The following is a 12,324-nucleotide window of genomic DNA, read 5'->3' on the forward strand; positions in this document are numbered from 1 at the left end:
TTACTGGAAAAGGCCAATTCAGACGATTAAGGAAAGTGGCAGACTGGTGACTGTCTCCCCAAATCCATCTTCCTCTTCTTAAAGAAGAATATTTTTTATGGAACATCGCTTTGTTGAAAGCTAAGTGTCACAAAGTAGTTTAGGTTTCTTATGAATATATATTTTTTTTAACTTATAGTCCAGAGGCGTATATTTTGAACAGATTTATCGGGGTTGGCCAAAAAGTTCATTCAGATTTTTCTGTAAGATCTTATGGAAAAGCCTAAATGAACTTTTTGGCCAACCCAATATTTATACATTCAGAAGAAATGCATATTGGTATAGTCATTGAAAATAAAAAAGACATTATTCTTTTAAATGGGCAAATTAAAAGATTCAATAAATTTGACAAATGGACTTTAGGTGACCCTTTCTATTTCCGGTGTTGACAGCTCTTTGAAGGATTTAGAAAGTGAAGGAAGGAGGCAGGGCAGTAGCCGGAGGGAAAAGCAGGGCTGGAGGAAGCTGTTTGGAAATAGCAGCTATGATGCAAGTGGTGTGTTGGCTGAAAGGGGGTGATTAAATGAGGGGAGAGCAAAGGCTGAGCTGAGAGAGGCTACCAGCTAGGGCGACATTTCAGCCTGGAAGAGAAGATGTCACGGGCACAAAGGGGGAAGATTTGGGGAAAAAGAGTGGAGGCTGACTGTCACTTTGGCGGCTCCCAATAAGCCATTCTTTCTAGTATTTGCCTGTGTATAGCACCCCCTGGAGCTTTCCTGGTGGGTCAGTTGGTAAAGAATTTGCTTGCCAATGCAGGAGACTCCAGTTCAGTCTCTGGGTCAAGAAGATCCTGTGGAGAAGGAAATGGCAACCCACCCTAGTACTCTTGCCTGGGAAATCCAGTGGACAGATGACCTGGTGGGCTACAGTCCCTGAGGTTGCAAAGAGTCAGACGCGACTTACAACTAAACCACCACCATAGCACCTCCTACCCTGACTCAGAGTTGGACATGTAACAAATTTTGGCTGATGGGGCATTAGCAAAAAGATGCTAGCAGAGGCTAAAAAAGTGCCTGAACACCTGGCCTGTCCTTTTGGAGGTTCTCCCACTCAGAACCCAGCTGGCATGCTGCGGGAAGTCCCACTTAGCTGTGTGGGGAGGCCATGAAGAGGTGGTCCCCTGGGCTGACAGCCCCAGCTGGGGCCCATCCAACAGCCAACATCAACTTCCAACCAAGTGAATCCAGCCTCCTCCAGCCTCAGTCAAGCGGTCCCAGATCATGGCATGCAGACCAGAGATGAGCTGTCCCTGCCAACACCTGCCCACGTTGCAGAATCTTGAGCAAATATGAGTTTTGTGGTTTTAAGCCGACAAAGTTTTGGGGTATTTTGCAAGGGAATAGAAAAGATTGCTTTTCTTCTGAATTTTGGCTTAAATTCTGCTTTCTTATAGTTTGTTTATTACATACTTTATGATGGGACTTCCCTGCTGGCTCAGATGGTAAAGAATCCACCTGCAAAGCAGGAGACCCAGGTTCCATCCCTGGGTCAGGAATATCCCCTGGAGAAGGGAATGGCTACCCGCCCCAGTATTCTTGTTTGGGAAATCCCATGGCCAGAGGAACCTGAAGGGCTACAGTCCATGGGATCTCAAAGGATTGGACACGACTGAGCGACTAATACACATACTTGTGATCCTTCTATCTTGGCCCATCAGCATTTGTCTGCGTAGAGTCACTGAAGGCATCAAGACTCCTAGAAACTTCTTTGATATTTGATCTTTTGCAGTGGCTTTAGTGCATTGGTTAAAAGCCAGATGGACTGAGTTTGAATTCAACATCGGCCACTCACTGGCTGCAAGGCCTGGGTAAGCCTGTGCCTCTATCAGGGCTTACACATAGATGTCTTAGGAGACGCTAAAGAGAGAGCTGGACCAAGTGAGACGTGGAGCTGGGGGAATGACACTTCCCTCAACCTGCTCTGCTGAGCTGGGGGACACTCTTCTCCATCAGCAAGGCCCACCTCTCCCAGGCCCCTCCCCTGAGTAGCAGAAAAACCTAGATGGGACAGCAGTCAGATGGTCACAGAATTAGAAACCTTGAATCTCAAAGGGCACAGGTGTCTTCCCCTACCTGGAATCAGAGGCTCAGCTGGAGACTAACAGTGAGGGGGTGGGGCTGGAAGGGGATTGAGGCCTAAGATCCCCTTCGGTGTTTAGTTGGTAGGGGAGCACCATCATGCCATCATCTTCATCATCTCCATCATTACAAACAGGAACAGCTGGTGTCCAATGAGCCATTGCTCTATGTTGAGTATTAGTCTAAACGCTCTCTTACCCATATGAATTCATTAATACATACACAGGTAAATTCACACGTATTAACTTCTTACACACCTAGTTCATCTGCACAGCCCCTTGATGAGGATTTTTATCGCCTACACATTGCAGCTGAGGAATCCATGGGCCGGAGGGGGTTGTAATTTACTGAAGGAGGAGTAGCTGGTGAGTAGCACAGCCAGGCTGGAGCCCTGGCGGTCTGGCTCTTGGGTCTGCTCAAACCGCTCGGCAACACGACCCAAGATTTCCACCACCGTCTCCATAACCCTGTGGTTTTGCTCTGACTCTACCCCCTCAAACATCTTTTCACCGAGTCAGTGTTTTAGCTCAAAAATTGAAAAGCTGTTGCTTTTGGAGCAAATATGCAAGGTGCAATGCACTGTCCCCTTCCCTCCACCCTCACCAGCTCCCCAGCCAAGCCACTCCTGTCTTCCCTGCTTCCAGTCACATCTAAGTCACACTGAATGCCACCTCCTTCACGAAGACTTCCTGCTGACTCCCCTTCTTGAAATTAATCCCTTCTTTCCTATTTTGCTTAGGTTGAAGGGTTTCTTCACTCTTATTCAGGGCTTCCACAATCTGATCCCAGTGTGCTGACCACGGGGATGAAGCCCTGGGTTCCTCTCCGCACCGTCAGGGTGGCAAGGAAGGCAAGCAGCACGGCTGTGGACAAACAGCAGTGGGACTTGGACTCCCTCCGAAGGCGGCACTCCATCCCGCCCCAGCTCTTCCCGGTGCCCTCAATCAAGGTATGTTCACTCTCGACAGCAGAGCTGGGGTTAGAGGCAATCGATAAGATTGGGGTAAGTGTTTTGATGTAGTCATGTAGGAATTTTTTCTTCCTCCTTGTATTGTTAGTTTTTCCATTCCTCCAAAGAGTGTGGTCTCCTTATCTCTGGGCTGCAGCAGAAAACAAAAGTCACCCACTAAATACAAACTCCCTTCCTGGAGTGTTTCCATGGGTCTGAGTTAAGGCCCCTTTCGGAGGAGATTTCCTGGAGGAGAAAAATATGTCTGGGAGGAAGGGGAAGGCAGATGGGCCTGGGAGGATGGGGAGGTCAGGGGTCCTAACAGCAGCACAGACCGGACCTGACTCTCTGACAGACCCTGAAAACCTCACATGTGACCCCTGGTGGGTTGGCTGGAGAGTGTGTCTTGGTAGAGGGCTAGCTGAGATGGAATTTGCAATCTGAAAGACCAGAGGGCAGGGTTGTGGACGTCTCAGCAGTAACCACATGGGCATATGTCCAGTGAGAGCCAGTTCAGCACAGCCTAAGATGTGGGGCCTGAAATCAACCCTGGGGTGGGATGGGGGAGCAAGGAACTCATCTCTAAGAAGAGCTGGAGTTAAGCCCCCCCCCCAGTTTAGCAGGTTTGGCCACGTGACGCAGAGAGCCAACTCATTGGAAAAAACCCTGATGCTTGGGAATATTGAAGGCAAGAGGAGAAGGGACAGAGGATGAGATGGTTGGATGGCATCATCAACTCAATGGACGTGAGTTTCAGCAAACTCAGGGAGATAGTAAAGGACAGGGAAGCCTGGAGTGCTGCAGTCCATGGGGTCAGACACAACTCAGCCACTGAAGAACAACAGCGGTTTAGCAGAGTGCTTGATTCACGAAAAACAGAGTTAAACCTTGTGTGCACCTGGGTTTTCAGCAGATTTCTCCTCAGCACACCTGTTCTCGCGTCATGAGTCCCAGGGAGCCAATGTGTTCCTGTTCTCCCTGGAGCAGGGGAGCCAGCACATTCAGTGGGTCCCATCTGCTGGGGGGTGGGGGTGGGGACAGGAGGGGGCTGGCTTTCCCTCAGATGCCAGATGACAGTTCCCTCGGGAGCAAATCCTGCCACCTGGCCAATTCCCTCAGGCCTGAGGGAGGCAGGGGCAGCTTGAATAACACCGATGAGTCTGGGAGCTTGGGACAGCAGGCTCCAGGGGCCAGGAAAAGACAGGCAAAGAAACCTGCAGGAAGGTTGTCATAGAAAGGGATTCAATCCATTTAAGAATTATACACTGAGTGTCTAGAATGTGTCCAGTCTTGGGCTGGGGGCAGGGGAATAAGTAAAAGAAAGCCTGCAAGAAGCATTGTTTCAGAGTCTGGCATATGGTAGCTGTTTTGTGAATGCTGTCTCCCTCACACTCTTCCTGGAAGGATTGTTGTTATTGTTTAGCCACTGAGTGACCCCAGGGACTGTATAGCCCACCAGGCTCCTCTGTCCATGGGGTTTCCCAGGCAAGAATATTGGAGTGGGTTGCCATTTCCTTCTCCAGGGGATCTTCCTGACCCAAGGATTGAATCCACATCTCCTGCATTGGCAGGCGGATTCTTTACCACTGAGCCACCAGAGAAGTCATCCCGGAAGGACACAAAGATGAGAAACATACAGTTTTGCCCTCAAGGATCTTAAGATCCTGTTAGAGGTCAGGAGCCATGCACACAGTTCCCTAGAGCCCAGGCAAAGTAAGGGAGGCACTGCAGCCCAGGTCCAAAGGTTCTGGGGTTCAAGGGAGGGAGGGAGAGGAGACTGGCTGAGACTTCACAGAAGAGGTACCGCATGAAGGCTGAGGATGTGCAGGGGAGATGGGAGCTGAGGAAGGGGCTGGGGGACAGGACTCGTGGGAAGCTACCAGAAAACTAAGCTATGAGAAAACACATTCTGGCAGTCCCTAACCTCCAGAGTGAAAGTTCCTGTGCAGATCAGTTGTTTGGAATTTGGAATGCATTTTCCCATGGGAACAAGACCATAAATGGAGGCTAGGTTCCTGGGCCAGAGGATGGAAACAGATTCCGCCCCCCCCCCCCCAACCCAGTGTTATTCAACTAGATTACTCAGAGCTGGTCCCTAGTTTAGTGTTCAGAGAGATGGGAGTGCTGTAGCCTAACTCCCTTCTGAGGCCCCGGAGCCTGCCATAGGCCAAGGACTTTTTTGTCAGGGGTTTGGTATGGTTTAGGAGGAGATTAAACCTGAGAAATTGTGGGATTTCCCTGGTGGTCTTGCAGCTGAGACTCTATGCTTCCAGTGCAGGGGGCCTGGGTTCGATTCCTGATCTGGGAATTAGATCCCACATGCTGTGACTAAGACCTGGTGCAGCCAAGATTGAATAAAAAGAAAGATTTTTAAAAACCTCAGAAATCATAAGGCTAGTTTTTATAATTTTAATTTTCATTTCTTTATTTTGACTGCACTGGGTCTTCAGTCTTCATTGCTGCTTGGGCTTTTCTCTAGTTGCAGGGTGTGGGGGCTACTCTCACTGACGTGTGCAAGCTTCTCATTGCTGTGGCCTCTCCTGTTGTGGAGCACAGGCTTCAGAAGTTGAAGCTTGCTGGCTCAGTCATTGCAGCTCATGGGCTTAGTTTCTCCCTGGCATGTGGAATCTTCTGGGATTTGGGAGGAAACCTGTGTCCCTTGCATTGGCCAGAATGGACTGTACCATCAGGCACTGTACCATCAGGCTAGTTTTAATTGTATTTAATAACAAAGCTATCCACTGACATACATTTATGATTACATATTAAAGGAACAGTCTGTTTACAGGACATAGAGATGAAGTAAATTCTAAATTAGTATCAAACCAGCTGGCCAGCTAGGTCTTAGAATTTCACAGTGGCTAAGGCAGTTCTGTTTGATGTAAATACCTCCTAATCCCTAATCCAATATGACTGGTGTCCTTATAAAAAGGAGGAATTTGGACACAGACACACACAGGGAGAATACCATGTAAAGCTAGAAGCTATGATCATGGTGATGCTATAAGCCCAGGAACTCTAAAGATTGCCAACAAACCACCAAAATGTGAGCATGGACAAGATTCTCCCTCACAGCCCTCATAGGAAACCAGTCCTGCTGACACTTTGATCTCAGACTGATCCAGCATCCAGAACTGTGAAACCATACCTTTCTGTTATTTAAATTTGTGGTACTTTGACACAGCAGCCTTAGAAAATGAACACGGCCATTCTAGTTGTCATAGAAAAGTGACATGCAGCCTAATCCCCCCACTGTTGTGACAGCTGACCTGGCCAGGGATCTCTGACAAAGGCTGACCAGTGCAATCTGACCTGGACAGGTGCTAGAGCTATGCCCAATGGGTTCTCCCTATACTGGCCACCCAGTCAGATAGTTTTTTTTCTTTTTTTTCCTTCTTTCTTGGCTGTGCTGGGTCTTTTTTTTTTTTTTTTAAGATCTTATTTATTTATTTTTGTTTATCTGGGTCTTCATTGCTGTGCTCGGGTTTTTCTCTAGTTGCCAGGAGCAGGGGCTACTCTTCAGTTGTGGTACGCAGGCTTCTCATTGCGGTGGCTTCTCTTGTTGCTGAGCACAGACTCAATAGTTGTGGCTCCCAAGCTTAGTTGTTCCATGGCATGTGGGATCTTCCCGGATCAGGGACTGAACCTGTGTCTCCTGCATTGGCAGATGGATTCTTTACCACTGAGCCACCAGGGAAGCCCCGTGCTGGGTCCTTGTTGCCGTGTGCATGCGTCTCTCGTTATGGTGCTTGGGCTTAGCTGACCCACAGCACATGGGATCTTAGTTCCCAGACCAGGGATTGAACCTGCATCTCCTGCATTGGAAGGCAGAGTCCTAACCACTAGTCCACCAAGGAAGTCCCAGATCATCTTTCTTGAAGGGTTTATGGAGAGTGCAAGACTCTCAGAGAAGGGGGACACTGAGTGGTAGAGGAGCTGAGACGAGGAGGTCCGTAAGCAGAAGCCATGGAAGGAACAGAAACAGATCCTTCAAGCAGAGAGGAGCATGGAGCCAGGCACTGGAAGCAGCAACAGAGGCTGAGACTCCAGGGCAAAGCAGAAGCCAAGGCAAGATACCTGGACCAAGATGCACTTGAGGGCACCCCTTGGAGCAAGGCCAGCACCTCCACTGGCCTTGAAGGCTGAGCAGAAGCTCACCCCACTTTTCACAGGGGGCTGCTAGAGCCACCGCCATCCTGAATAATCTACCAGCCTCCTAGACACCTGCATCCTCACCTTTCTGGCGGAACTTTAAAATAACCTCACCTTTGCCAGGTCATACACCTGAGCTGGTCTCTTATCTGCCTCCTTGCAACCCAAGGGTGCCTAACACATTACTACACATTTCCTTGGGGAAATTTTAGAAAATATAGACAAGGCAAGATAAGAAAATAAAGGTCGCTTCTGACCCCACCACTCAGAAATGACCACTGATAACATTTCAGTATTCTTTCTCAAAGTCTTTTTTCTATGCACATATTTTTATAAAATAGGGTAACACTACATAACATGACTTTTCTCTAAATAGCTTCAAACACTTTTCAAAACCAATAGCAATTTGCTGTTATTTGTAAGGAATGTTTCCTCATGTGGGATGTGTGCTAATCAACTTCCTATTGTTGGAAATTCAGTTTGTTCCCAGTTTTAATGTGCAAACACTTTGATCCTACATTCCTACTTTTAGGAATACATCCCACAAAAGTAAAGCACTGTTTTCTAAGAATACATTTGCAGAGACATTTATTGCCAGATTATTGACAATAGCAATAATCACAAGAAACAGCCTGGATGTCCACCAACAGGGGAGTGATTGAATAATTTATGGCACATTTTGTACTATGAAATTTTGGGCTGCTATTAGGAACAAGAAGGGTCAATATTATTTGTAAAAAAATTGGCCATGGTATCTCCAATTTTCATTGTTAAGTGAAAAATACATTAAGCCAGTTGTACAAGGTTCTTTTTAATTTTTATTTTTTGCTTTTTATTAAAATGTTGTAAATGGAAGTGGGGAACTCCTATCTGCATTTTTACAAATTTGCATTTGTATTTCCTTAGGGAAAATAATTGGAAAAAACTCACCAAACTGTTAATATTGTTCACCTTAGGAGATGGTGGTAGAGATATTTATTTAGTTACAATAGATATATATTGACTTTGCAACTTGAATAATATAGTAGAAAACAGTTTAAGAAGTAACAGTAAGAAGAACACCATGCCCTAGAGCAGAGATTGTGGCAAGGATTTGAATGTTTAATCCCTTTGGAGATGCTTGCAGAAGATTGAATGGGGGAAAGAAAAGAGATGAGAGATCCAGCAATGTTCCTTATTCCTGCGTGACCTTGAGCAAGTCATTCATCTCCCTGGGCCTCAAGTTCCCCGTCTATAAAATGAAGATGACAGTCTCTACTCATCAGGGTTGACGTGGGGGCAAGGCCAGGAGAGAGAGCAAGCAAGCGTTTATCTTTTTCACACTGTCAATCCAGTTTAATCTATAACTGGTACAATTTATAATAATGTTCAGTGAAAAGGGGAAAAGATCTGTTTAACTCCCTCTGAAAGCATATGGGGGCTTTCCAGGTGGCTCAGTGGTAAAGAATTTGCCTACCATCGCAGGAGACACAGAGATACAGGTTCCATCCCTGGGTCAGGAAAATCCCCTAGAGGAGAAAATGGCAACCCACTCCAGTATTCTTGCCTGGGAAATCGCATGGACAGAGGAGCCTGGCGGGCTACAGTCCATGGGGTTGCAGAGTCGGACATGACTGAGCGACTGAGCACGCACACAGGAAAGCATGTGAGCTCTGCTTGAGAGGCTGCTCCAGGATAACGCTTCTCGGCTACTCAAGGGTTCCCCTCTAAGTGACACGAGCACTTGGCGGCGCGGTGGGGGTTTCTGGGGGTGAGGAGAAGCAGGGGCTACAAAGGGGCCGTGGGGAGTTAGGGCCTGCATTCCTTGGGAGCTTGGAGGACTGACTTCTCACCATTAGTAAACAGCTAAGAATTCTCTGGGGAGCTTCCATGAGGAAACTGACATTTTTGGTAAGAAAATAAAAAATAAAGCCTCTAAAGGAACTGTAGCTGTGGAATGGGGAGGGCGGGGCGGATCTGGTGCCTGACGCTAGGAGGCAGGTCCCCTTGGGATCACGGAATGATTCCTGCTGCAGTTCCCACCCTGGCCTCAGGGTGGCACTGCTTCCTCTTCAACAATTGTCATTTCTCCCCGCTATGCTGTGAGCTGCGAAATCCACTGGGACTTTCCAAAACAGCCATAAGAGATGAAGAATAACAAAAGAAAAATTGTCTCAGAGGGCACTGTGTTAGAACTCTAGCTTGCCAGGTCTAGCTAGGTTCCCTTCGGCTCACAGGCCCTGTGCACCAGTGACCCTAGACGTACAACTCCCTATTTTCTTTCCCACTTCCATTTTCAGGCGCTAATATTTTACACATTGGTGCTAATATATACATCCTTGGCAAGAGGATGAATGGAGGTCTTGGTGCCCGTTGGGCAGGAAGTCTGGGGTCTGGTACCCAGAGTCTAGTCTGAGAGTGTGTATCAGTTTCCCAGGGCTGCTGTAACAAAGCACCACATACTGGGTGGCTTCAAATAATAGAAATGTATTGTCTCATTTCTGGAGGCTTGAAGTCTAAAATCAAGGTTATCAGCAGGGCCATACTCCATCCGAAACCTGTACAGGAGAATCCTTCCTGGTCTTTCCCTGGTTTCTGGGGGTTTGTAGGAATCCTTGTCTTGTGTTGTATCACTCGGGGCTCTACTCCATCTTCTCATGGCCTTCTCTGCCCATGTGTCTGTGTCTCATGTTAACTAATTACAACTGCAACAACTCTATTTCCAAATAAGGTCATGGTCTGAGGTACTGGGGGTTAGGATTTCAGCATATCTTTGGGGGCAACTCAGTTCAACCCATGGGTTTCCCAGGTGGTCTAGTGGTAAAGAATCCGCCTGCCAGTGCAGGAGACAGAGGTTTGATCCCTGGGTTGGAAAGATCCCCTGGAGAAGGAAATAGCAACCCACTCCAGTGTTCTTGCCTGGGAAATCCCACGGACAGAGGAGCCTGGTGGGCTTCTCTCTGCCCTCAATATTATCTCAGTAAAACAGTAGCCCAGCCCTCTTGTGAAGGACGGAAACCTACAGTAATACGGGATAGGAGCTGTCCCTCCAGGAGCACGAAGTGCCCTTCCTCTCTCCAGAGACAGATAATTCTGCCTTGATGCAATTCTTCATCTGCTCTGTCTCCAGCTGCTGGGAAAGCAGGCTCCCATAGCAGCCCTGGTGAGAGATAAGGGCTCTTTGCCTGAAATGAAAAATTCATGAAGGAAGACTAGGGATCAGGCACTAGGAGAGCCGCCAAGTGGCTGCTCTAGGGACGTGGCAAGAAGCTGGAAAAGCCAAATGGAAATTTTCTCTCCTCTCCAGCACCTCCCTCAGGCTCCCCTTCCATGTTCAGCGGGGCTCTTTTCGCCCCGTAGCAGCCCACACCTCCGCAATCTCATTTGAGACTCCAGGCCAGCACAGGCAACGCCCATGTGCCAGGACGTTCAGAAAGAGGGGTTCTGCTCCGTACCCTGACTGGGCATCTACCACCAGCCTCAGCAAAATGTGTACTATTGCTAGAGCAAGCTGGCACAGTCCTGACCACCTGCTGCCCCCCACACTGGCTATTATTTGCCCCTGGAGGTACCCCTGTCTCCAGATGACTTCCTATTCCAATTCCCTGACCCATAAATCTAACAAAAATTCATAAGATTGATCACATGATCATATTTACAACTTGAAGAGGAAACCTTGGATCTGTTGTCACCATGCTGGGCAGGCAATGGTTTATAGAGCTATTAAACTGGAGGCTTCCCTGGTGGTCCACTGGCTAAGACTCTGTACTCCCAATGCACTGAAGCCAGGTTTGATCCCTGGTCAGTGAACTAGATCCCACACGCCATAGCTAAGAGTTTGCAAGCTACAACTAAAGGTGTGCTGCAACTAAACCCAGTGAGGACAAATAAATAACAGATAAAATAAAAACCTTTAAAAAATAAAATAACTGAGTTGACACATTTTTTTAAAAAAGATAGAGTTAAAGGGGAAAACACATTTTTAAAAAAGAGTTGGGGGAAAAAACCTTGAACCCTAAGAGTTGAAGAATTTGGCTTTAATGAAGTGATGGGTTGAGAAATATGACTGGCCAGCCTGTGAGATACAAGATGGACAAGAGTCTCAGACGCCAGTGCGGAGACAGTGAGCACTGGGGTGGGGGGGCAGTGGATGACTCCCCAGAAATCGGGTAGGGGGACAGACTGCCATCACAGGAGGGAATCAGCCACCAGTCTCACTGAGAAGTGGGACACTTGAGCCTCCTGCTGCAGAGCTGCCATCTTCCTCTTAGTCACTGGTGCTGCAGGAAAATCTCACTTCACCATCCCTGCGCACGCCAGCTGGGCTGTCAGAGGAACATGCCTTCCTCCACGAGCCTGGGGGGCCCCTCACAAGTGCCCAGGGCCTTGGCTCCCGATTCCCAGTTCTTTCAGGCCTTTCCCATTCACAGAGGGACCCGGGCTCAGACAGCTGCCTCTCCGTGAATAGCAACCCTTGTGCCTGCTTCCCTGAGTTCCTGAGAACCAGCCCAGGCCTGTCTGCCAACACCAGCTCCCCAGAACAAAGGATGTGTTCTGCCCTGTCCTCCATATTCCATCTCCATCAGGCAGAGCACAGCTTATCTGTGCCCACCCAGCATAAACAGGAGCCCCTCACAAGACATCAGCAGAAAGACAAAGCCCAAGTTAGGTTCTCGGTAGGTCACCCTCGCATAATGGGTTGGCCCAAAAGTTAGTTTGGATTTTTTATACGATGTTACGGAAAAGGCCGAACAAACTTTTTGGCCAGCTCAATACTTGGGAACCTAGCCATTCAGACTAGGACACCAAGTCCGAGCGTAATTTAGTTATTTCTTCTCCTGTGTGTGGAAAGTCTTTTGCAGTTTTTTCCTACAGATTATAAAAATGATTTGTACTCCCATGGAACACTTGAACAGTCTAAGTATAAAGACAAACAGGGGGACAACATGTACCTAGAATCTTACTACCCAGAGGCAAACTATTAATATTTTGGCATATTTCTTTTCTATTTTGGTTCTATGACTTTTTTATTTCACTTGAAATCATATCAAATACATCATTTTGATCGAGTATTTTCCCCATAGCATTAATGATACTCCACAAATTTATTCATGGCTGCATAACTGT

This window comes from Cervus elaphus, chromosome 13 (assembly GCF_910594005.1).
Source record: "Cervus elaphus chromosome 13, mCerEla1.1, whole genome shotgun sequence".
Taxonomy (NCBI): domain Eukaryota; kingdom Metazoa; phylum Chordata; class Mammalia; order Artiodactyla; family Cervidae; genus Cervus; species Cervus elaphus.